This window comes from Agelaius tricolor, unplaced genomic scaffold (assembly GCF_023055355.1).
Source record: "Agelaius tricolor isolate 1412-34295 unplaced genomic scaffold, bAgeTri1.0.p SCAF_11, whole genome shotgun sequence".
Classification (NCBI taxonomy): domain Eukaryota; kingdom Metazoa; phylum Chordata; class Aves; order Passeriformes; family Icteridae; genus Agelaius; species Agelaius tricolor.
In genome coordinates this window covers 15456147-15482692 of record NW_027269271.1, presented here as the reverse complement: position 1 = coordinate 15482692, position 26546 = coordinate 15456147, and the positions used below count along the sequence as shown (strand labels likewise).

Sequence of the window (26546 nt, the reverse complement as noted above, 5' to 3'; positions counted from 1 at the left end):
TCTGCTAAAATTCCCCACCAGAAGAAAACTCTGGTATGAAAATAGTGCTGAACAGCTGAGAGCAGGACAAGCTGGCCTGATTTTTCCTGGTCTCAGAGTGAATTGTTGCTAAGAAGTGCTTTCATTTGTAACCTTAGATACGTCATACAGTCATTTAGACCAGAAGGTCTGATTAAAAATGCATCTAAAAATGTAACGGGGAAATTCTCAATCTTTAAGGGGCCATAAAGCTATTCTGAACAAGCACCAAAAATCACTTCCCATCTCCTCCAGTTCTTGAAAACATGCGGAGGAAATAAAATATGGAAAAGATAAGCTCGTTTTTTGTTTTTATTTTAAATTTCATTCTTCATCAAGACCAATATACTTTCAAAGGTAATAGATTACATCTAGTTAAAAAGACCCGCATGCCTGGTCACGTGTCAGTTCAGTGTTTAAGAAATATTTAAGGATATCGGTGGCTTTTCAGTTAAAGGAGGAAAAAAATGTTCTAGCGGATTTCGGGGTGAGGATCGGGGTAAGTTCGGCTTCTTCCTCAGTGTCCTGTGCTCAGCCTCCGGAGCCGCCGTGGAGGAATCCGTTCCTGCGATCCCAGCGGTGCCGCCCCCGCCCAAGCTAAAGCTGCCTTTGACTTTTTGGTTCCCTCAACGGCTCAAGATAGACAAATGAAATAACTTCCCTCCTTCCCCATGATAAGATTTTAATAATGAAGCCAAGCAATATGAACTTGTCGCTGCTTTATTTGGCTCACGCACTACGTTCCATTTACCTGCGCACCGCGAACACCCCTCGGGCTTTGCCGCCCGGCGCTTCGCTCCCGCCGCGCCCCGCGGACACTTCCAGCGCCCCCGCTCAGCCCCGGCGGTCCCGCCCCCGGCCCCGGCCCGCGGCACCTGAGCGCGGCGGCTGCGCGGGGGGCGAGCGGGCGGGGCCGGCCCGGCCCGGCCCTCACATGCGCGGCGCCGCAGGAGCCATTGGCCGCCGCCCCGCCGGCCCCGCCGCCGCCGGCAGCCGGTGCTGTCCGCACGCCGAGCCATGCGGGTGCGCGCTGCAGGACGCTGCTAGGAGCCGAGCCCGCCCCGCCTCTGCCCGCCCGCATGGCAGCTCCGTGGGACTGACCGCCGCCGAGAAGCTCTGCGCCCCCGCCGCACGCACGGCTCGGCTTGGCCGGGCGGCTCTCGGGGTCCGCAGCCCGCAGAGCCGTCCCTGAGGTGAGGCGTGCGCGGGGCCGGCGGGAGGCGGTCAGGCAGGCGGCGGAAGGGCCGCGGGGAGGGGGCGGCATCCTCACCGGCACCCCCGCCGCTCCCTCCCCGCGCCTTCCCTCGCGCTCCTCTTTATCTTTTTCTGCGCGCAGACCGGCCTGGGCCGGTTCGCCGGTGCTGCTGCCAGCCCGGTGTGCCTCGGCGGGACCCCGGGGGCGGCTGCGCTCGTCGCGCTGCTCTCCCGCGGGATGCGCATCCACGCAGGACGTGCCTGCATGAGCGGGGGGCCGGCGGCGAGAGCGGGGCTGGGAGTGCGGCGTGGTGCTGGGGAATGCGGCTGGAAGTGCGAACGCCTTTCGAGGCCAGTGGGGTTGGATCCGGCCCCTCTGGGGGACGCCAGCTATGCGGGTTTTGTATGGGGTCAGCTGTGCGTCGTGTTGCAGCGCACGCAGATTAAAGGGGCCCAAGCCAGTCAGTAAAGCACATCTTCAGGGCAGAACCAGCCCTTGTCAGATAACCATCTCTGTTTTTTCGAGGCGCGTCTCCTCCCTTCCCCCTGCTCCCCAGTACGTGGCAATACCGACTCCTGCTCCTTTAGGATCCCTGAGCTTGGCACAGCAGCTCCTGTATTGCAAACCTGCATTTCCCTCCCCGTCACAAGTGCTGCTCCTGCTCTCAAACAAATACGAATTCAGGCGCAGAAGGCTTGTGACTTGCCCAGCATCCTTTAGAGGAGCTGGTCTGCGGTCACTGGGGGGATTCAGGCTCTGCTTTTCCAGCACGCTTGCAGCCCGTGGCACTTTCTCCTCTGCGTGTTCCCAGTGTGTAAGAGCCATGAGATAGGTTACTCAGACTTGAAAATGGAGGACGGTAGTGGTGGTGGTGTTGTTTGGTGGATAAGTCTTAGCAGTACTTCCTGTAATGGTGGTGCTGAAAGTGATGTTTTACTTGACTTAGGTGCTGATGCAGAGAGCACTTCGGGGTACCTGCTGCTCGTAAGCTTTGCCAGTTACAGCTTTAAAACAATCCCCTAAAACTACAGGGAAGTATCTGGTGTTTTTTCAGCATTATGTCTGTCACCGTGATAGGAAAGGATAGTGTTTTCTGCCTGTAAAACTGAAGGTGGGGAGTGACAATGCCTGCTTGTTTGGGAGAGAGGGCTTTAGGATGGGAGAAATTTGCATGAACAGGGCTGAGATTTTAAACTCACAGCTCTGAGCTATCAAAAAAGCACTCTCATGCCAGATGGGGTGGCTAAGTCCCTTTCTCTGTGTTGTTTTTTTTCTTTTATTTCTGTCTTGTTTCTTGTTTTTTTGTGGTGGTGTTTTGTTTTGTTTTTTCCCCTCACCTCTTCTTGGAGACAAAGGAAATCATCTTTCTTCAAACTTAGGGTAAGGTTAGTGTTGTGTTATTTGCTCTTGATTGCCATCTTTAAATTAATTCACCAAGCCTTACTTGGGGCCAGGATCCTATTCATTCTTTGTGCCTTACAAATGCCCTATAAACCTTTTATTGTTAGTTGAAACTGATTTATAAGGTCCTGACCTAGGAATATGCTTCTGTGGCTATGTTTTTTTGCACAATTTTATCCTGTGTCTCTAGGCAGGCATTGCCTTTATAGTAAACTCACTTGGTGCTTTGCCTGTACCTTGCTTAGTGTCAGAAACGCTTGTCTGTTTGCTCTGTTTTCTTGCACATAATAGCAGGGGATATTAAATAGATTCTGTTCTTTGTAATTGTGATGACTTCAACACAAAATATTAAAACTTTACAACAGCTGTGTGAGGTTATGCAGGGAAGGAAGCAGCATTAAGCTGTCATTTGTTTTGTAAGATCCAGGTACGCACAGCAGATATATCTACCAGTCTTGACATCCTTGAGGGGATGGTAATCTCTCCAGTGTGTTGAGATCTGGAAAAGGAATTCTAACCAGCAGTACCAGCAATGAAGAAAGACTTTGTGCTGCTGTCAGATTCCTCAGGTAATTATTAATAGGAGCCAACCTCTATAATAACAATGCAGAGAGAGTGAAAGCACCTGGGTGCTTGCCCTGGAAAGATTAACTAGTGAACATTGTACTAATACATAGCTGTACACCTGAAATGTAGCTCTTGTATTCCAGTTCTTTCTTAGCCCTTTGTGCCTGTTGCCTTCGTCTTTTGTGTGGCAATACATAAGTGGTGGTACAGAGATACCACAGCTCTGCCTCCTGTTTATAGACTCTTTTCTTGACTACATGCCTGGATAGGGAGGAAAAAAGCTAATGCTGTTTGTGCTGGACTTGCAATAAGTCCTGCCAGTGACAAAAGGATAAGAGAATAAAGGCTAGTGGAGAAAAGGGTACGTCCATCCCTGTGGTCAAAAGCACTTGCAGCTATGCGTGTTGTGGCTTGGTGCAATTTTATAAGGGAAGTTTCCTGCGTTGAAATTGGTTCTTTTAAATTCTCTAGGTCTTCCCATTTCTTCTGTGTATTGAGGTCCCATTCAGAGTGTGTTAAAGCCAGTGGCAGTAAGTGGGTTTTGAATCAGGCCCTGTGGCAAGCTGAGTTTCTTACCTTCTCTGTGTTCTCTGATGGCACCAGTGGCTGTGTCAGGTCCTGCTTGTGCTGCCTTCTCGAGGGTTGGCAGAGTGCTGACTCAGCACCTCAGCCCAGCCTCTCCCTTTGCCTTCTCCTGCACCCCTCAGAGCCAGAGGGGAGCTTGGCTACAGGTACAGGGGCACTGTGATAGCTGAGTTAGTGTCCTGAGGCTTCATCTCTCTGGGGCTGCTGAAGGCTGCTTTGCTGAGAAGTACCCTGAGTCACAAGTGGGGGAACATAAGGGAACTCAGTAAACAAGTTTCTCAACTGGATTAAAAAAAAAGAAAAAAAGAAGGGAGTTCCAGTGTAAGTATTTCACAAAATAATAATGAACTCTGAAGGTTTTAATTTCCTTTCAAAAAAGCAGTTTTTTATCCTCCAATTCACGAAGTTGCTGTAGATTCCTAAATATCATAAAACACAATTAGCAATTTTTATACTTAGATGTTACATATAATAGCACAGTAACATTAAGTGGAAAGAACAAAACCTGTTATTTCAGTTTCTGCTACTTAAATTCTTCAATTTCTTGCTAGCATTGAAATAGGGCTGCACAGTTCTCCTTTTGTGGTTTTTTTTTTCTTTCTTTCTGTTCTATTTGTTTATTTGTTGTCTCTTGGTGCTGGGAAGATTATATCCTAACCAACCTGAAAAGAAAAAGCTATTGCTGTGTTAAGAAAAATGGAAATATTTTTCCCCAGAAACTTTACATTTAGGTAAAGACTTGCCTGTGCTTTTGCATAACTGACATTTTAAGCATGTTTTTTTAACAAGCAATGAAAAGTCTGTGGACTTCACCATGCAAAGACTTGTGTCCATGACTAATTTTCCACCTATGTATAGTTTCATGAGTCCACGTGCATGCATGAGGCTCTCTGGGGTCACGCTAGTGCTGCTTGATCTTGGATCTACCTGCTTTTATTCTTGGCTGTGATGATGAGCTGCTGTGGGTCCACAAAAGACTGAGATATGAAGAAAGGTGTTTGTGAAATGCAGTTCTCTAGCAGTTACCAGCATTATGTTTTGTGAAAGCAGTTGTAATTAGTGTTTCAAGGCTGTCCTGTGCTTCTAACCTTGAGAACACTTTGAGCTACATTTTTTGACTTGCTTGTGTTGGGGATGGGTTTGGCTCAAGATCTTTTGGTTGGAGCAAATTGAGTACAATTTTCTTTTAACCGTATAACAAAGAATAGGTACCAATTGCTTGCCAAACAGTTTCTCCCCTCAGAGATTACAAACAAATTTAGGAAAGAACAGAGCCAGGATTTCTAGTGTTTAACTTCTTGAGAATCATCTTGGTTTTGGCATGTGAAAAAGAAAAGTGCGTCACAAGTCAAGTTGGCACCTAATGCCGTCAGTAATACTAATTTCCACATCATTAATTTTAACTGACACTGCTTCAATCTTTCTCTTACCGCAAATTTATTTAATTAAAAAAATTGAAACTCTTTTCATTTATTTCTCTATTCACTTCAGCGGTAGCAAGAACAGGTTCTTGTGCCCCTTCAGGAAATGGATAGGAAGAGAAGTTAGAAGACATTATTGTAGCAGCTGCCAGAATATTGAAGGAGATATCCTTGGAAGGAGAAAGCTTGTTTTCTAGAAATCAAGCCCGCAAAACCCCACTTTTGCCCAACACTTGGAGGCAGGCTGTAGTATGGGAAGTGAGTATGGCTGTACCAAGGACTCATTTGTTATAACTGTTTTAAAAGAAATACCTTAGTTTTCTTCTTCTCCCTCTTCAAGTGTAAATCAGGGTACAAAACCATATTGTTCATGTAGCCTCAGAACTAATTTTCCTTCTTTCCACTTGCGCTCTTTCCTCAGAAGTGATTTGTTCTGAGACTGAAGTAATTGCAACATTCAAGACTTTAGAAATAATCATGGAGTAAAATACAGCCACCCTTAGGGAGGAGGAAGGATGGTTGTTGCTCAGATATTTTTTCTTTTTGGAGGCCCTTTTTTGTTAAAGGTAACTCTGATTAAGAAGTAGAAAGAAATAACAAGGCTGAAGGCGTGTGGCATCCAGCAGTGAGTGAGGATAGCATTTGTGTTTATTCATCATAGTCTTGCTTTTTGTAAAAGAAGAAATAGTCTGATTCTTGTGATTTGCCTTACTCTGTTAGTGTTTAAAAAAAAAAACCCTCTGTATATGGTCTTCTTGTCAAAAGTTAGGCATCTCAGGTGTTCTATCTTATGATGGTCTGCTTTGAAGACCAGAAAGTTGCAGTGGAAGATTTCTCAGACCTGAGGAATGGCCACTACACATAATTAAAGGCTGTTGTTACCTTTTCCTATCAGATATCTCTTCAAACTGTTTGCTGTGCTTATAAATTTTGGAAAAAAATGCACAGTTCTCAAACTCACAGCTCTCTATTCATTTGATCAGGATTTTTCTGAGTCGTATCTCCTGATGATTTCCCCTGCATGGTTAGACCATGGATAAGGCAGACTAAAGTGTCTGTTGCTCTTTTAGATGTCTTACCTGTGACACTCACATGGAGCTGGTAAATATGATGAGACCATCTGCTGGATACAGTGATGCTCAGGATGAGCCCTCTCCCTGCATTCATTATGTAAAGATACACAGAGAAAGGAAAAACCCCTTACATGAAGGTTCTTTATTGTCCTGATGAAGCAGTGAGACAGGCTCCTGCCTGTCCTCATATAACCTAATGGCTACAAAGTCACAGCCAAGATACAGGTTTGTCTTTTTTTCCTCTCTTGAACTTCGTTCTTTGCAAGTCAGCATTGAGATAGTTTCTTTATAAAAGATATTCCTGATTGCCCTTGGGTCCTACAGAAGCCAGGGCTGCCACACCTATAATGTTTTCAAGTCTGGCCAATTGCACAGATACCAACATGCCTGTTAAAAGCTGGGATTTTCTTGTATGGAAAAAGTTTTGAAGCACTTTACTCTTGCTGCAGTGATTTCCCAACCTGAGATTATAGCTTTAAGGACAGAACCAGTGCACAGGATGTGTATATGAATATGATGTCTGAATATTTACCTGTTTTTCATCTGTTGCAGGATAGGAAGGAAAGGAAGCTTACGTGCTTTCAGCTGCTGTGAGAACTTGTATAAAAAATGTGGATGCCTGCAATTACCCCAGTGCAGGCTTGCTGAATCTGTGTGTGCTAGGGATGGATATATTTTGACGTGTGCACATGAAAAGTTGATTTTTTTCGTGTTCTGTCAGTAAAAGGTATGGTTTGTTGTCTGTCTCAAATACACTGATTAAATAACCAAGCTTATACAACACTGATTTGTTAATCACTGAAAATAACCTTTCGGTTCAAGAGCTTCCTCTGTGAGAATTAATATTTTATACAGAAGTGTTATGTAATAGACATTTTGTTGCCTTTGCAGTCCTGCACAGAGGAACATGTTGTTAAGCTGATGTGGTTTGGATTGTTCTGTATAAATTTGTCCACTAAATCAATGCAAATATCAATGAATAAAGGGAAAAAAAAGGTCCATATTGCATATTTATAAATGGTGGTTTGTGTACAGATCATGGAAAGGGAGGATAGGAATTGCTTTGGCCTGATAGTCTCTGCATTTAAACTTGAGGGAGCAGTGTTAGAGGTAGTGCCCTGGCTTGCTTTGTTTCCAGGCACCACTGTGGTTACACAGGCTTTCCACATGCATTAGCAATTGCCTTCATCAAGGATGCACGGAGCACCAGAGTGCACAGTTAATCTGACTGTGCTTCAAAATACAAACTGAGAAGTCCATGTACAGGGCTCCTCTCAGTGGCTGCCATACAGAAACTTTTATGTACTTACTTTCTGACTAATTAAATGAAGAAACAAAGCCTAACTTACCTAGTTTAGGAGAGGAACTGACAAAAGGGAAATGAAATTTTTCACGCGAGTTTTTTTAAGTAATATTTGATGGTTTATAAGCCATACTAAATTTCTTCACAGTTTTGCCTTGTTGGCCTTGATAGTAGAGAGGAAGGAAAAACTGGTTTGATGGTTTTGCTACTCTCCTTTTCTATCCTTCTGACAACAAATGTATTGGCTCTGGAAACAAGGAAGTGGAGGAATGCAGAGACATAAAGGCTTGTTGGTGCTGCAGAAATTGTGAGTTTAACCAGTGTTGGTGTCCCAATGAAAAGTAGGTAGGGGAAAAAAGGAGTGGACTGAGAGAAACAAAATTGTGCTAATAATTATTCAGAAAAGTGAAAGATGCACAGGTTTGGACAAGAATATTTTTCTGGTGTTTAAGACTTGTATTTATGCTATGTTTGTTTTTACTGAAAGTTAATTTAGTATGTACTTAGATTGAAAGGTGAATTTAAGAGTGTTTTTATTAGCATTGATCAGTTTAACCCAAACAGATTTTAAAGAAAGAAACCACTGAGGCCTGAGTTACAGGAGAAAAAAGATAGTAAAGCCTGAAAATAAAAACATGAGAAACATGCAAAAATTCAAAAGAAAATAGTAATATTGAGGCAAAGAAAATGAGATAACAAAACTGTGGAGAGAAGTGTGAGTAAATGTAACACAAAATTATAAAGCGTGAGGTTATATATGCTGTTCTGCAAGTGGAAAGCGTATGAATTCTGTTTGTTTGAGGGTGCCTCATTCCAGAAACAAGGCTTTTGTGCTCACAGTGGAATGGCCAAGTTTTCCCTGTTTGGAGCTAGCTTGAAGCAAAGTATTGGAAAAAAATTCATTGCATGAAATGTAATGGGTGCCTGAAGCTCACGGGTTGAATTAGTACAAGCCTGGTTTTGCCTAATGGTTTGCACGTGCCTCATTTGTATTTCAAGACTGCAGTGTGTCCATGTGCACAGTGGCCCGGGGCAGCCTGGAAACAGGCAGTGTGCAGCTGGTCAGCGTGAGGAGCAGAGTGCCCCTGCTCTGCTGTTCCTTCTGTGCACGAAGAGAGGATGGTGGCCCTCCACACTCTCAGAGCTGCTGATTTCATGATGAGACTTCTTCAGTGTCTGATTATTTACCCCTTTGCTGTTTGAACTTGTAAAATCTTAGCTCTGGTTTGCTCTCTGCTGAAGAGTGTGATACCAGAGCTTGCAGCAGCAGCAGCCCCCTCTCTGCTGCCTGTGTCAAACAGTGAGTGAGCTGCAGCAGTGAGGGGGTTTGCCTGCTTCACCAGCAAGGTTTGATTTGTTGATGTCTTTGCTCTATTCCTGCTGTCTGCAGCAGAAGAGAGGAAGTGGGGAGGAGTTTGCACACAGCCTCTGGCTCATGGATGGGGGAAGAGGGGGTGGCCACCAAGAGAAGGGAGGAATTACAAGGAGCTCCCAAATTAAGCTGGGTGTTGGGTGTCATGTGAAAAGCAGGGCCTAGAATGGACAATGAGCTCTGCAGGGAATGGCAGTGGGATCCTGTAGGCTCCCATGTAGCAGGAGCAGTGCCTAAGGTGCTTTCCAAGGGGAGTGTGGTTTCAAGACCAGCTGGAGCAAATTTGAGCTTGCACTGCTGTTGAAAGGGGAAGTCCTGCCTTCCAGCCCACCCTCTGCTGTGGGCTAGATGCCTTTCCCAGGCACATACCATGGAGAGAGCAGGAATGTTAAGTAGCAGGGTGGCCACTAATGAGCTTCAGCTAATTGCAAAACTTACTCAGAGATAGCAACAAAATCTGGTATTTATCTGGTTAGGTTACATGCTACTTTTGGCAGTATCTCTACAGGAGGTATCTCTGCTGGGGATTTTTCTTCTCTCTTGATGGCACTTTTCCTATGTGCTGGTTTGCTGTTTTTCTTAGGCAGCAGCAAGGGAGGAAGATGGCATTTTAACTGAAGAGATTGTCAAATGTCTGCTGTTGTCTGGGTACTTTGAGATATATGTAGAACTGAGAATTATTCAGCTGTGCTGAAATTAAACCTCTAATGACTGGAACTGCTTACTTAATTAATTAGCTGGGGTTTTGGGTTTTTTATTCCAAAATATCTACTTCTTCCCCAAAATACTGTGACTTCCCTCCTTTTCATTTCTTTACAGAATTCATAATGATTTGTTCTAAGTGAATTGTTCAGGGTTTTTTTTCAGCCTGTTAACAATGATTATTTCCCTGTTAAAAGCATCAGAAGTATTGTTTTCCTTAATGGAAAAGATGTTTGATCAAGTGACTGTACAAATGGAGGCAGCCACTGTATATAGGACGTGGCATTTGGAGGTTGCATGTGTTATGCCTGAAGTGCCAAGTGCTTGGCTGTGATTCAGATGAAATTGGCACTGGCTGATGCCAACACCCCAATGTAAATGTGGTGTCTTTCCCTATGCTGTAGGGCCCTGAAAGAAAAGTATTGAAGTGAATGAGTGCCAGAGGGGACGAGGTGAAAAGAGAAGTGGTGCATGTGCTCCTTATTTAATCTCCTTTGTAGCCACAGTCCCACATACTGACCATACCAGTGGGTGTGTGTTCTTGTATCAAAGCAGATGTTTCTGTAAGAAAGATGTTGCTTTGTTTTAATAAATGGAGGTTGTCACTTGAAAAGTGGGAGAGGGAGGTGAAGGAAGTAGCATAAAGTGAGAATTTGACAAATGGGATTTGGAACAAAATCCATGAGGACTTTTGTTGGTAAGAACTGCAGGGAAGAATCGGCTGGTTTTGGCATTGCCCAAACATCTACTTAAGCACTGCTATGATTTACATAAGTTCTGCTTTTTCTCCTTTTAGATTGGTTTTTGGGGTTTTTTGTTTTCTTTTGTTTGTTTTAAACCAAAAATTTGTAAGTGTTTTGTCATTTGTCATCCTTTACATGTCCTCAGGTATGATCCAGTCCATGTGCTCAGCCTGTTCTGTGAAGGGGAGGGTGGTGGTGATGGACCTCAGCAGTATTTCAGATTGTGATTCAGCTCTTGAAGACAAGCTGTCCTGTTCTTCCCATGCCTTGCCAAGTGTGGTGGTGGTGCTGTTCAGCCTCTCCTGGCCCCTTAAATGCTGATACACTCTCAAAAAACACAGTCCTACTTTGAAGGTGGGAGCTGCCTTTGCCTGCTGTTTTCAGAAGTGGTTGGTTGCCTTTGGGAGTGCTGCTGAGGAGGGATTGGAGGGCATGGTGAGCTCTGTTCAGGCCCTTCTTACATGGCTCCTTGACCTCCTGAAAAACAAGGGTTACAGAAACAGCCAAGGTGAATGGCCCCGTGGCTGTGAGCATTTTCTCTTAGACCTCAAGTATGATCCAAAGGTCTGTTCTGAAGCCTGCTTGCTCTAGACCCTTGGAAAGTACCTAGTCACAGGTTTTTTTTCCTCCATTTATTTAAAAACCTGGAGTCTCTGAAAACTCCAGTTCTGCATAAAAAGATTTGCTTCTCCTGAGACCAGTTGACTACTCGAAGCTCTTTCAAGAAGAAAAGTCTATGAGGCGTATTTTATTTGAGGATTTGACAGTGTTTTCCCCATCTCATCCTGGGTCTCTACTGCTAAGAAGAAACCTGGAACAGCAGGTTCCTGCTGACCTTTAAAATTATCTCAGTGGAAAGCCTGACACAGGGCTTGTTCCTGTGTGCTTCTGAGTGCCAGTGGGTGCCACCCCTGAAAAAGCCTCAGAGGAAAATTAAAGGGAGATTTGGGGGGAGGATGTGTTTGCATTTTTTTCTGCAGTGGTTTGGGAGCAGCTCAAGTGGGTGAGTGCACTGTTCTCGTTGCTGGGTGCAGACCCTTACAGCAGAACAGCTCTGCTGCAGGCACTGCTGGGCTGGGGGCAGTGGGCTGGGGGCTGAAGCAGGGGATGCAGCTGCTTGTCCCTGCCTGTGGAGCATCCTCTGCTCTGGAGGGTTGCCCCTGTACCTGGGGCTTGCCACCCTTGCAGTGAGGACCCGCTGCACTGGTATTGGCATCCTGGCACAGGGTGCTGTGGTTGGCAGTGCTAGGAATGCCCTGGGCACACAGCAGGGCAGCAAGGCAGTGGCAGGCAGCTGGCTGTGCACTGAGAATCCTGTAGAATCCTGCCTGTTGCTAAGGGACTCCTTTTGCATATGCAGCAACACTGGTTTATATAGCAGCTTTCCCTGTGTTTGTTGATTGGAGGCAATTACTGTAAAATACTTGATTTATAACAAGGCATACTTAATAAGCAGCAAAGTAAAATAAATATTCATGAATTACCTGCTGGAGTATGTTCTTTTTGCTGAGTCGTTGCTTTCCATCTATGTGCTCTGCACAGCCCTGGAACCTCTGGGTCTCTGGAAGTGAAGGCAGCTATGCTGGGTCTTAGCTGGTGGAAGTTTTGGGCTGAAGAAGGAGGGGGACAATCCCACTTTTTCTCTATTTTATTCATCCCAGAGGATAGAGGTGTTTTCCTGAGATTTTTCCAAGCAGCTCATTTGACTCAAAGTGGTCTGCTTGCCTGGCATAGGGCTGTAATGCAGTAGTTGAAGTGTCATCAAAGTGTTTGTGTAAAACATGTGCACTGTGCAGCTACCACATCATTGGGGTCTGGTCTGGCTTTTGTGGTGCTGTAGGGAGGTGATGATGTAGAAATAACAGTGCTCTTGGTTAAGTTAGGATGAGCCAATATGTTTAAGAAAATATGTGGGAAATGACAAAGTGCTCATTTGGGATCTATGCTCTTCAAGAATAGGACCGCTCATTTAGAGTAGTTCCAAAGTTATTAAAACAAAACAGTCTTCCCTAGAGATGAAGCACAGTCAGCAAAAGGATGAGTAACCTTTGTCTTCTGTGTTGCAGAGTGGCATTCCTCTGACCCTCACTACCATGACCACTTTATTTGGCCAGCCTGATTCACAGGAGTTTGTTTTTATATAGGAGGAGTCTGTGGCGCTTGTCAAAATGAGAAAGTGATCATCAGAGTGTGGCTTGGTATTCCTGCTGCTGGAGCCTTCAGGAGCCAGCACTCAGCCCTGCTGAAGCCAGAGGAGGAGGGCGGAGGAGCACAGCCTGATCAGGTACTGAGCCAGGAATGGGAAGGGTTCTTTGGTGCAGAGTTAAGTTACGGATGATCATTAGTTATAAAAAGTTACATTCTTTGGAAGCTCTTGTTAACATGGTGTGGTTCAATCAGGCCCAGTAAGGGCAGCCACATCCGTGGGCCTGGCAGGGGTGGGTATTACATGTCTGAGTTCTCTAACAGAGCTGAGGTGAACATAAATGCAACGCATTTTTGGGGGTATTTGATTTGCACATCTAACGTGCAGTACTGCTCAGTACGTGTTTGCAAATACCATTTTCAGGCTTCATGTAAGTTGTGAAGAATGAGCTAGGAGTACTCTTAACAAATGTTTGAATGTTGAAGAGCAGTTTGATGTCTTGAGGGAAGGTTTTTCCCTCAGCTTTATTCTTTGTTCTAGTAGGGAGACTTCAGTGCTAGCTTTAGATGAGTGGTATGTTATGTGGGAACTGCAGAGCACAGAGGTAGCAGACTGATGGGTTTTAAGACACAACAAACTCTCTTTTCTTGTTATGTTTTTATTTGCTGAGCTGTCTGTAACCATTCCTGGAAACTGGTATTTATTCTTGCTTTCACATCTTTCAGAATGTCATACTTGAGAAGATTTAGTTAGGTTCATCTAGTGTGAAGACAGAGAAGTTCAAGATTTTGATTTATTGTATTCGATTTGGGGTTTTTGTCTTACGTAACTGTACCTTCCAGTTTATGTGGAACTCCTGCTCTGAGGACCATGTTTTGAAAGGACTTCACATATTTTTGTGTACCATTAGAGATCCTTTATGAACAGGGCTAGTACTTATGTGGGCTTGTACAATGCTTGGGATGGCAGTGGCATGCAATTCACTGTTAGAGGGAGCATTCTATGAAGAGGCACAATGTTTTTTCACCTCAAGTGATGCTTTCTCTGCAGAAATACCAGCCTCTGTAGTTTAGACTGTCTGAATTTATTAGTCACATTTTTGTTATTTTTTTATTTATTGACACAGATAGAAGCAGTGAGAGTAGTTTAAAATCTGTTAAGACAATTATTCCTAATGTTCTAGAAGTAGTTTTCAGCTCTGTTTATATCTTTCCTGGTGTGGTTAAAAGATAGAGAGCTGATGGTGAAAGATAGAGAGCTGTGGTGAAAAGATAGAGACTCTTTTTACTCTTTTTCTAGCATCCATTGTGAATACTACACTCTTTTTTTTGTTTGGTGTGTTTTGTTTTTTTTTTTTTTTTTTTTTTTTTTTTTTTTTTGTCTTGGGAAATAAGAATCAGCATTTATTTGATTGAACAACCAACTTCCTGCTTCCCAAGGAAGAGATAGTGGCTCATTTGCTTGCAAACATCCCTCCTGTGGAGAGTCTTTGTTGGGGAGTTAGAGGAAAGCTAGCAGTTCCTAGTGAAATAGCTGCATAGCAGGATGAAGAGGGATTATTGAAGCATTACTAGCAAATTCATGGCTGTGTGGAAGACCTTATGTACTCCACAGACGAGCTGACCTAAATTCTGCAGCCAGGCCTTACTGGTTTCTGTGTTGATGTGATGTGGCAGGCTGGATAACCTGCAGCAGATCTGGGGTTTGGAAAAAAAAAAAAGCAGAGGGAATACAGAGAAGATTTGTGTTTGAGTGGAAACACAGACAGGCATGCCTTTAAAAGACTAGTGACTTGGTCTTAAATTTTTTTTTGTTGTTTTCTAACCCACACTTCTCTATTCTTAGTATTGAGTATTTTTCACATAGTCTGTATTATAAGGATGCTCATTAGGAAAAGTGGAGATGTTGTTTACTCCTGGATGAGGAATATGTGGATGGATTTGCTCATAAGAGGCTTGGAGTTCTGAGATAGGTTTTAGTAAAGAAACTGTGCTAAGGATCTTATCAGCAGTGAAACAGTTAACACAACTGACACTTGAACTCTTCAGGAAAATAGGATTAGTATCCACTTGACATAAATGGAATGGCTTATGCTTGGGTTTCTAGGCGATGTTTCTTTCTCAAGATTATACATTACATGAAACATGACAAAACAATCCAAATAGAAAACAAAATTCCAGGTCTGTCACAGTCAAGTTGGTCAGTCTGACCTGCGTGCAGTGTTTTTGTGCTGTTACTTCTTGTAGTAGTGTTGTGACTTTGCAGTTTAGTTTCTGCTGGCACAAATGAGGTGTGAGGGCAGTTACTGCTTCCTGCCTTTTTCTGTACACATAAGCTAGACTGATGCAATGCTCTTCTTGGCTTTCACCCTTCCTGCTTGCTCACTTTGGTTACCTGGTCTCACTGCTTCCTTCTCAGGTTCCTCTACTGGTATGGGAGGAATTTTTTTTGCTAGTACTGCTTATACCATGTTCTGTGAAAGGAACTGTTTATGCAGGCAGAAAAATTTTGCAATCACTAGAAGGACTTTTGCGGTAAGATTTTTACTGGCATAGTTGGGAAGCAAGAAAAAAAAATATTGGCTGATACAGTTCAATGAACAAAATGTTAAAGTGTGGCTAGGGGCTTTGCTGTGCAAGTGTTCTGGTCTGGTTACTGTGATGGAGTGTGTGTGTATTTATAAAACATTTCTGTCTGGAAACCTTTTTGTGGCAGCATAAGCTTTAAGTCTTGAATTGTTTTAGAGGAATTTCTGCAACTGCAGCATCCTGAAGTGCCAGGGGAAATAGTGATATTCTGAAACATTGCTGGCTTATTTTAGCTCACATTTCACTTGATGTGCTTTTGATTTGTTTTAAGAACAACTTGTCTGTATAAGCTATTTGTTTACTATACGCACATAATAAGCAGCAATGCTGACCTTTGACTGGAAACCAGAATGACTGCTGGTCCTGCTGCCCCACTGCCAGGAGCAGGTATGGAGAGGGGATTGGAGAGCAAGGGCTGTTTCCTGTGTGTGTGTTTCAATACCAGAAGCAGTAATTAGAAGCTTATAAACTTACAAATAAATTAAATTGATTGGAATTCCCTCCAAAATGGTGAACTGGTTTTTGCTTGCATTAGTGTTATTGCCAAGGCGACCTCAAGGCAGAAGCAATGTTTTCCTTAGTAGAGATATAGATGTAATTTTGAGTAATTCTTTGCAATGAAAAAAACTTCTGTGTATCTTGCTCCAGTGTTACAATTTTCATGTTGGTTTATCTTTTCTTTCTTCCTGTCCTTCCAGCAGAATTTTCAATGTTATCATTAGAGACAGAAACTGAAAAATAACTGGAAAATATCTGGAGAATAGCCCCACTTTGGTGTTTTTTTACTGTTTTTGCTCTTGTATTTCTTTGCCTAGACAGGAGACTTGTCCATTACTGATAGCAAAGGGCAGTCCTCACAGTGATGGGTCAGTGAGCTGAGCTGCTTCCAGCTTGTCCTTCTGGAGCCTGACCCAGCCTGGCTGCGGGCGGTGGCACCGACACAGCACGGGGGAGGAAGGGGATGGCCTGGCAGGGCTTGTGGCCAGCTTGCTATAGCAGGGAAAAATCTGAGCAGGGTCAAAATGCAGCACTGCTCTCTTTCAGCCTTCCCTGGAGTAATGTCTTGTTGCATGGTTTTGTGTTCACAGACCTGTTCTGTACTGGATGTGTATCAAATTCAGTGGGCTTGCAGTATTCTTAGCTGTATGTTTTGACATATTATGATGTTGTTTTGAAATACCTACCTGCTCTCAGTTCTCAACTGGAATCTCAGGAGGTGCCTTTTGGATAGATGGGAAGTGATTCTCAATATGTTGCTCCCCTAAGCATCATCTGTTGTCTTTGGTTGGTGATGCTGTTTTTAAGAAGGCAGCACCATCACAGTTCGTGTTCTCTCAGAGGTTGAGTGAACACTGGAGCACTAAATCAGTGTAGTGAGGTGCAGCATCAAAGAGTGAGGTCTGCCTGTCCTTGTCCATACCTGATTTGGTTTCAGGAGAGATGAAACACTCCCAGCAATTGAGAAATCACAGAAGAGATTGGACTGAGGAAAAGCTGACCTTTTCCACACCAGGTTTTCCTTGTCTAGATGGGCCCAACAAGACTTGTGGTGCTGTATTTGCACATGATGGTAAAGAGGACATACCATTAGATGTTGGTGACATTATTGCCTTGCATCTCAGATAGTAAAGATGGGGGAAGAGAGAGAGATTTGCAAGGAAAAAATGAACAAACAGCTCTTTGTTGCTCAATTATTTTAGTGCTTCTGTGGTTTAGCTGTTATATTGTGTTACTCTGTCCACAGCTTTTTATGGGTCTCTTTTGGAAAAATTTAAAATTTACATAAATAATACATTTTTCTAGTTCTATTTATTATTTCAAGTGTTAGAATATGCTTGCAATTATAACATTCCAATGCCTTTGGTGATTGGATATATAAAATCTGGTCTTTGTTGCTGAGCAATGAGCTCCCAAACTTTCTGCTTATCTGATTGCATTTCATGAAGTGGGTTTTGCTCAGTGTATTACTGGAAACATAGAAAAGTCTTCTATGCGTAATTAGAATTGTTTTGATCAATAAAGCATCAGTCTCTTTTCCATTCTATTAACTCTTACATTCTGCAGGAGCTGGGCAAAAAAAGTGATTTTTTTTTTTTTTTCCTGCTCATAAATTGAATCTACTACTTTTTTCCAGGCAGACTGCAAAACAATTTTCTTGGGGAGTTCAAGTAATTATTTAAGGAATATAGTAATTGTTAACATTACTGATATTTGAAACATTGGGGGAAAAACAATTCCATGAAAAGACATTTTTGAGAAAGGAAAACACCATACAGCCTCTTCCCCCTGGCCCTGCCATGTGCTGTTTTGAAGTTCCGTGGTAGTTAAGGGGAGCACTGCCCAGGTTTGGGTTTGGTTTGTTTTTTCCAATCTTTACTATGGCGGAAGCATCATAGTTTAAGGCTTTAGAGGCAGAGCTCAAATGCCACTCCACTATTTCCCCCCAAAACCCCACCAGATTGTTGCTTGTACCAGAGCTGCACTCTGGTGTCCAGCTGTCCTGTTTGCAACTGGATCTGGCAGTCCCACATGCTTTGCCTTTTTGGCAGGTCGTGTGTTTTGGTGACTTGCTGCCTGCCATGACACCAGGCTGAGATGCTGGTAGTGCTGCTGGAGGCTGGGAGCAGCAGACATTCCTGTGCCATGGGTGAGATGGGAAGGATTGGAAATGAGGATGCTGCATGGGGTTTTTCTTGAGGTGCAAGAAGCGGTGGGCTGTGATAGAACCAGACAGCCACCTCTCAAGTCACCACCTTTTGGCTGAGGGCTGATGGCTGTTTTTTTCCAAGTCTCTGTGCTCTCTATTCATTGGGCAGTCACTGATTGGTGGTAACTGGCAGTCAAGTTCACAGCAGTACTAGATTTTCCTTTTCAGCTCAGGGAACGAGATGGAGAGCTGCAGGTAACTTCTGCAGGATCTGGGTGAGTATTTGTGAAGGCAGATGTGGGTGGTGATGGAGCTGGGAGGTATCAGAAGGGAGAACATGGAACATAAAGCACAGCTAATTTTGCAGGAGTGTATTGGTCCACGCCTCTGGATTGTGCTGGCCTGGTATGTGTATTTAAACTGAGACAATCTGAAATTACTGGCTGTCAACTTGTTAAAATAATCAGGTTGCCAAGAACTCTATCATTTTGTTAAGCTTCATTTCAGATTTATTGCATTTTTTTTCACCTTTAATGGGACTAATTCAGGGGATGCAAACGTGAGGTTTAGCACACTAGTTCCACTCCCTGTAGTTCATTTAAATTTTCTTTTCATTTGCTTTTGCCCCCCTGCTCTGTCTCAACCAGGGTTCAGTCTGAAGGCAGCAAGTGAAAAAGTATTTCCTTCACTGAGAGGGTAAGTCTAGGTTGTAGGAGATGGGAAAATGAGAATTGGAGCTCTCATCCATAAACATTAAACAAAGCTTATTTCAACAGCCTCTTCTGTCTTTGTTAGAATAGTTGGAGGTATGCCAACCTAAAAAGCCCCAAACCTGCTTTGATTTAACTTTCACCTAGGTCTTTGTGTCATGTCCTAATGAGGGCCAGAGCTACTTCTGTTTTCCTTGTGTGTTGGATAGCACTTTCGTACATTGGTGGTGGAACTTGGGTGGGTTTTTTGCAGTGCTATTGAGTTTCTTTTCCTTGTGTGGGTTGTTTAAATAGCTGTGCTACTGGGAAGACAAACACTTAAAATTGAAAAATATGATGAGGCAAGGGCTGTCAAGTATTATGCATCAATTTTGTACTTTACATGCTGAGGTCCTGACCTACTTGAGGTCTCTAGGTACTTTTGCAGTGTAAGTGTTTAGCAATGATAAACTGCAGTGTCTGGCAGAGGGATTTGGTGTGCAAGGACACCTGAAAAAACAACCTTTAATCCTTTCCCTGAAATGAGCTGGTTTCCAGGTTTCTGTTTTTTCAGAGGAGTTGGACAGGGTGCTTCTATTCAGTGTGTGCTGGCATGATATTCAGTGGTCAGCACCTTGTTTTAATAGTTGTCAACAAAGTAATATTGATAGAGCTGGCTTACTGGATTTTTTTCCCTGCATGTGTGCCACGTTAATTCTTTGAATGTATTTTTTTCCTCATAAGTAATCAATATACCAGGAAAAGCCCCATTCATCAATAGCATCTGAAAACAGTAAAAAGAGCAGGAGACCAGAAAGCCCCCAGGTATCCCTAAACAGCAACAAAAAAATGAGCTATAATGTGGTCAACAGGAGAGCTGCTTGTAGCCAAGGGCACTTGCTAAGAGGGAGACAGATTATGAAAGCTCACCTTTTATCTTGGATTTTTGAATGAGGAAAAATGTAATTGTGTTCTCTAAATAAATGAGTGCAGTAGTTATGTTATGTTTTGTTCCTTATGGTATTAAATGGCTTGTTAATATTAATAGTTTCACAGCTTGTCACAAAAGGCCTTGGTGTTTATTCTTGGTTTTCTAGATAGTCTGATTACAGATGATGGAACTAGACAAGCTAAAGGGTCATGGCATTTTAGAAAGGGATTCTCTAAATGAATATCTCAAGGACCTTTTGGAGTTAGAGGTGTCCCCAAGATAAGCTGTTACTGATCTGAGGCCACAGATATAAGTGTTTCTTGCTTATTAAATGACCCAAATGTGAGTAGATGTGTGTATGAATAAAAGGCTTTGTGGATCAGCACTGGCTGAAAATGTTTCTGAAGTTTGCATGGGTTAAACAGCGTTACTGCTGTTTTTTGACACCTTTTCTGCAATGTCATCTACCCCATTAACAGCATATTTAGGGGATGGACTTGTTTTGGTTCTGTACAATCAGAGTGCTCATAAGGAATGTGCATCTTGTTTTCACAGCAGTCATAGAGCAGTCCTCAGGAGCTGACTCACTGCTATTTTGTAAGCAGGGTTTGCCTGCCCGCCTTTTATGCGGTTCTGCATTTTTCCATTCCACAGTCCATGGCAATTTAGATCTTAAGTGTGCTGGTGCTAAAAAGCCTGCTTCCTGGAGTAGATCTTACCTCTATGTATGTGATGTGGACTTGGCCTAATTTGATACTAACAAAAGTAATTTTTGATTATTTCACTTTTTTCTAGTTGTGTCTTAATCGTGTTATATTACAAAGGCACTTCCCCTGCAGCTAATGTACATGATCATTAACAAACAAGTATTAATGATTTGGGGGGAATTTTATTTAGTCTGTTAGTTATTGTTACACTGTCACACTTGCAGGCGCTTGTTTTCAAATTTTCCTGCACAATACTTGACTTGAGTTTTAGATTAATTGTCTTGTTCTACTTGCATTTTCACTGAGTTTTGCTATTGGGATGTCATGGTAGGGTGGGACTGGTAAAAATGGGCCACTGGAAAGATACAGAAGGAAGGCCTTGGAGGCTCCCTATAATTTGAGCATTCAAGTTAGAATTTCTAGTGTGTAGCATACCTTGAATAACACTGGTTTCCATTATTGACTTCCAGAATCACTTAAACTCACTCTCACACCTTAGTAACACTTTATTCATGGCAAGTCAGGTATTTTCTTGTGACTTTTTATTGTTTGCTTTTACTTGACTCAGATAATTTTTTTCCATGTTGGCATCTTTGGAGGAAGTAAAGTACCAGCAATCTTCAGCGCTGTCATGATTTTTATTTTTTAATGAAAAGCTTTTCTGAAAATAACTGTGCACCAATGTGTAAATCAAAGTGTTTTCACAAAGTACTGCTACCTTTGTAATTTTTTAATAGCTTTCCTAGGTAAAAGTTGGAAGATCAGATTGTTTTAATTGATGTTTTTGCAAAACATGTGTGGCTGGAAAACTGACAGTAGTCATGTGAATTTGTATTACTTCTGCATGATTAAAATCAACAGCAGCACTCTGGGCTGCTACTAGAAATATTTCAGAAAAGCCATACAGGAGAGACTAGGGGAGATAACCTAGCAGAGACTTTTTTTTCCTTTTCCTCATATTCTGTGGTAGCTCCAAGGCTGAGTATAGTAAAAGGGGAAGATGTAAACCATTCTTAGGGCAAAAGGGTGAAGTGATGCTGGTTTTCCTGGTAGTAGCCAGAAGGCTGCAGAGAGGGGAGAAGCAATAGGAAGCTCTTTGTTTCCTGGGTGGGGTTTCACATTTGCCGCTGGTCAGTGGGAGCCTGATCCGAAGGCACCGGGCGGGTAGAACGCAGCACCTTCCCTGGCAGCTGCTGGACTTCAGCCTGGGTGTTCCTGCAGGAAACTCCACCCTCTCCTTCTATCTCTGGTACGTTTTCTAAGCCTTGATGTCGTCTTCTCACTGCTGGCAAAAAGTTAATGTGTGGGAGATATGCAAATGTGTTGTAGTGTTCTGATATAATTTTAGCACAGGGAAAGAGCAAGCTCTGTACATAGGTATCACTAACTGAGCTGCAGTCTTGCAGCTCAGTTTGTTTAGTAGAGCTGTCAAACTTTGAAAAGAGATTTGCATGGATGTGGGGTGTAGGATCAAGTTCGTAATTTTGTAAACTTAAAAAGTAGCTTCTATCAGTCCACAGTTCTCTAAATTCCTTCACAGACAGCAGAAACTGTCTGGATGAATACAGAAGAATTGTATAACTCAATGACATGATAATTGAGGATTTCTCATTATGTGAATCCTCTTATTATTTACAGTGTATACTGTCGCTGCAAGAATACTGGCCTTGCAGTGAATAACTGAGGTGGACTTTAGTGGACTTTATCTTCTCTTGTTTCTCTCAATGTAAAATTCTAAATAAAATTCTGTTTTACCTTTTCTCTTTTTTTCTTTGTGGCTTGGGTTTTTTTTTTTGTGGTTTTTCTTTTTGGTGGGGGAGGAATTTTTCTTTCCAGGTATAATGAGGGCTTGATGATCTTGTGAGAGAGGAATGAAACTACTAAAATCCTTTCTCATATGTACAGGGTTAAGTATTACTCAGGAGGGTAATGTTCCAGTGGAATTGCAGTCTCCCCATAACAGTTTAGACTTTGGTAAAGCAAGTGGATGAGTCATTGCACGGATTTGATGGCTGAAAAGATTGATTAATAATTAATTTAAAAACAAGATGCCCTTTCCTCTGTGTCCTTGCTTTCAGCCATTCAAAAGATCATCAGATTCCCACATGTAGTTTAACATTTGAGTACTAGGGACGTGTTTACTTTGATGTCTTTCCCTGAACTGAAAATGTTGCTTTGTCTTTGCTTTTGCTCACACATTATTTATAGAGATATAAATGTCAAATTTGATTCAAGTGTTCTGATGAGGTTACTGCACTTAGAAGGAGCCAAATGTTCCCATTTGGTGTGCTAAGGTTATACTTGCCTCATGACCTTTTTGAGATACAATGGTCTACCAGGTGCTTCATGGGTAATGGCATTCCTGATTTTCAGGAATTCTCACATACAGGTTCTTTGCTATTCTTCAGTAGACATTTGTCAGTCAAGGATTTGTATTTCTACAGGTTTGCATTTGTGCTGGGTGTCTAATGGGAAACCTGTGGTTTCTAATAGGAAAATGGGTCCAGGGTGCTTTCTAGCCTTTATGCTGGGATAGTGATAAAAGTAAAGATGCTGCTGACTGCAGTGTAACCCTGAAAGGATGTAACCCTCAAAACGAGCCCTTTGAATTCAGTTAAATTAGCATAAATAATGTCTATTTGAGAGGGGTTCAACAGCAGTAGGTCAGAGATACGGGGTCAATCAAAACCAATCCATGAAAGGCACAGAAGCTTCAGCAACCTTTTGGAATCCTTTAAGGTGAATTGATACCCTCTTGAGTGCTCCTGTCTGGGGGCAGATCTTTGATACAAGATAGGTCTTGTGACTCTGATGTTAGAAGAGATAATAACCTGTGTTTTGTCTTTTTTGGTTAATTAAAAGCATGCTATGTGCAATCCTTGTCAATTTAGGTAATGAATCGTGAATATTTAGTGCATGGCGCATGCACATCAAGACATCTCTGTGCTGACAGTGTACAAAAAGCCACTGTTGAAACTTTCGTTTTTACTTATAAATAAGAGTGAAAGGTGAATGAAAATGTGTAATAATCTTACCTTGAGCTGTTGCTATCATTCATAATTTAAACCTGAAATGCTTCACATTTTCAGTGTAATGATTCTCTTAATCATTAAATTTTAAACTATGGCTTGGCTGTAGTCTTCTGATCAGGCTTCTGTAAAAAGAAAAAGGCTGCCAGATATTTGGTACCAAGATGTAGCTACAACCTTCTGGTGTTGGTGTTTGTGACATTGCATGTTGTCAGGTATCTAAGGTACAGCAGCTGACACCTTGCACTTTACAAAGCCTCAGTCTTTGAAGATCTGTCTAAATTTTCCAGCCTGCAGATAATGAAATACTTTGGCCTCCTTTAACTGTGAATGTTATTTTACTGTAGTCAAAAGTTAAGATTTAGTTGCACTGCTTTACAAATGCTATGTAATTGTTACTGCATATTGCAGAGTTACTATAAGTAGGGATTTTGGCCTTTGCAAGGATAGCATTGGGGTTAGACTTCAGGAAGTTTTGTAAAAAGAGGTTGTTTCTTGACCTTTGTGATAAAACCACCATTTGCCTGTGCACAGAATATGGAAGGAGAAAGCTCTCCCTCCCACTACCTCTTTAATTTGTGTTAAAAGCACTGAAAGTAGGAAATGTGGAGATGAGATTTTGGCTGCAGGGAAGAATATGTAGTCTGATTTATAAAACTAGACCTTCTTGAATGCTTGTTTTACTCCAGCAAAGCCTCCTTTGGTAAACGTCATGTGCAGGATTGAGTGGGTGTTCACCTGCTGGTTTGTCGAGAGAGGAGGACAGGAAAGCAGTTTGCTCTTGAGGGGTGCTGGGAAGAAGTGGATGATTTCACAGCCTGAAGTATATAAAACTTGCTCTGGTGTCAGTATGGGCAGTGGAATTTGACAAGAAGTGGGAGGGGAGAAGTGTGTGTGACTAGGGTGATACTTGGTGTTCTGGAAGGAAGAAGCAGGGTCTGGAATTCATAGTTTGACATTTTTGAATGTGGGAAAGAAGCCAAAGGAAGCTAGTGGGTGTTGGGACATGACTGATTTGCTCCAGTTTACAAAGTAGGTGTGGACAGCAGAACTCAGAAGGACAGCAAGAAATCACCAGGATTTGTTTTAACTGAAGGGGCAAAAAACTGCCAATGGAATGGTCACCCAAGGCACCCTGAGCTGCTCTAGGTCCTGATGTTGGAGCCTGGCAGTGCAGCTGTTTTCAGCTCACAATTTGAGAGCCACTTTGCTCTGAATTACTGCCATTGGGAACATCTTAAGGCAGAGAAGTCCCTGAAGAGAAGCAGTTGCAGTTCCATTGGCTTTTTCTCTGGGATCACTGCGGGACCCCTGGATGAGTGAGACAGGGGTCAGAGATGGATTGGTGTTTCCTCCAGGCCTTATCAGATTTGCCTGCGGAGAGAGATTTGTGAGTTGAGCAATGGTGCTGTAAGAGGATTCCAAGGCAGAGTGGGTGAATCTGGCTACTGGAACTTGCCCTAAGGAGCCAGACTCACCAGGGCAGCATGCCTGAGTGTCTTTGTCCAGAGCCTGTGGAGTTAACATACACAAAGTATGTGGCCGGGCAATCCTTGTGCATTAACTTTGGTAGCTTTTGTAAGGTATCTCCTGTTAATTACCTTGCTGTTGAATATGTGAAAAGTAAGATTGGGAGTTTTTTTTTCTTTCTATTAAGCTGAACTAGAAATAGTCCCTATGGGTTTTGAGGCTTGGACACAAGAACATTACTTATCATGTGGTGTCACATCAGCTGAAATCCTCAGACAGTAAGGCTGCTGGGTTTCCCGACACTTGCCTTTCTCCTAGTCTGTCACAATTCTTCCACCATTCAGACTGGCATTTCTTGTATGTTTGGGTTACGGGTTACCCCCATAACAAAGCTTGTGAAACATGACAGTCTGTGAAAAATAGTCTGTAATGTTCCTTCAGCTTTTCCACTGGGATAATTTTTCACATGTACGTTTGCATTAATAGCAGCTGGCTTCTAGTTAATAAATACAGTGCCCTGTGAAATTAATGGGTTATTAGGGTTGGATGGGTTCCTACAGTGCCCTTAGTGCTGCAGCTTTCACTAGCTAGCTGTGCCTTTGCTTGTGTGCACAGCAGACTTGTTTACATGTTAGGAATATGCTAGAGGCAAGGAGAAAGGAACAGCTTTAATGTGATGCAGCTTAGATGCTCTGTGGGGGAGGCCTCAGAATTGTTCATAACAGGATCAAATGTCAATCAGTGTTTTGAGAAGAATAAAGTTACTGTTTATGAGAAAATTAAAGAATAGTATATTACATGCTTTTCCTCCATCTATTTTTGACCCTGTCTAGGAAAATGTCCCTCTCCTGTGGTTCTCTTGAGCCCTGTAAGAGTATCAGTGATGTCTAGGAGAAGGATCTGTGCAGACCTCTCCTTTTGGCTCCAGCCACTCCTCTGGGCTGCCTTTGGTAAGGAAACAAGTAATATGCCAGCCAGCTTCTTTCAGCTCTTGCATGGAAAGCCTGGTGATCGTGTTGCTGAGGATGCTGCTAGAACATTGTGGTTACTATTAAATTTCTTCTACAGGCACATCTGGGGATTTACTGCTCTATAGGGTAAGAAAACAGTTACTCTGACATCAAGGCATGAACATGAGAAAATGGCTTCTCCCTCATTGCAAGGGAGGAGAGAGAGAAGTGGAGAAGAAGACAGCTGTAAACCTCCTCCTCTCCCTCCAGAGCTATTTTTTGCCAGTGACAGAGAATGGTGGGATGAGCAGAGCTGATCTATATCTGCAGCAGGCTGTGGCTCTGATCTGAAGATGTATCCCCAGGAAAAAACAATGAGAGCTTAAGCTGCGGGGGTGGGAGCATCTGAAGTCAAAGCACTTCTCTGCTGGTTCTGCACCTGCAGTTTCTGTTCCGAGCTGCTTTGCATTGTAGGCAGGTGATGCTTAAAATTTGTCAAGAAGGGGCTATCACGTTTTGTCTTAGATTATGCCCCATGTGCCAAGCTGTTAGGGCAGCAGGCTGGGGTCTGGAAGAGCAGCTGGGGAATGCAGCTTGGGCAGAAGGGGTAGGGATGGGGAGGGAAGGGCTGGAGAGGAATCATGGATAATTGTGTCAGAATAAAAGGCTTTTCAAGCTTAGGCTGTGTGCCTGCTAGAAATGCTATTCTAAAACCTTGCAAATACACAGTCAGGAATTTCATTTGCCAGAAATCACGCTTTTCTGATTGTGTGGCTTCTTGCATTCTTAGAATGGTTTGGTGTTGAACCAGTGTCCTGATATGTTGTGTTGTCTGAGCCTGTCTCCCAAGGGAGGTATTTTGGACAGTTACTCCCAAGTAAATTCTGTGTGTCATTCTGGAGTTAAGGGCTTGTCTTCACATGCCATTAGGAAATCCTTCAAGCCAGCTGAAGGTGTGAATTTAAAGTGAATTGCTTCAACTGTTCTACATCTTTGAGGCAGAATAATT

The 26546-nt window shown here is 42.9% G+C and overlaps 1 protein-coding gene across 2 annotated transcripts in view; it reads left to right on the top strand.

Annotated features, from left to right (window-relative positions):
• The first annotated feature begins 1077 nt into the window (after window positions 1–1077).
• Window positions 1078–26546, top strand: part of LRRC8D (leucine rich repeat containing 8 VRAC subunit D) — a 51296-nt gene continuing 25827 nt past the window's right edge. Inside the window, exons 1-2 of one of the 2 annotated variants that reach the window (XM_071436324.1) lie at window positions 1078–1211; window positions 12525–12664. The gene's annotated coding sequence lies outside the window, so the exon portion shown is untranslated. The remainder of the gene's footprint in view (window positions 1212–12524; window positions 12665–26546) is intronic. The other variant, XM_071436325.1, reaches the window with a different exon arrangement.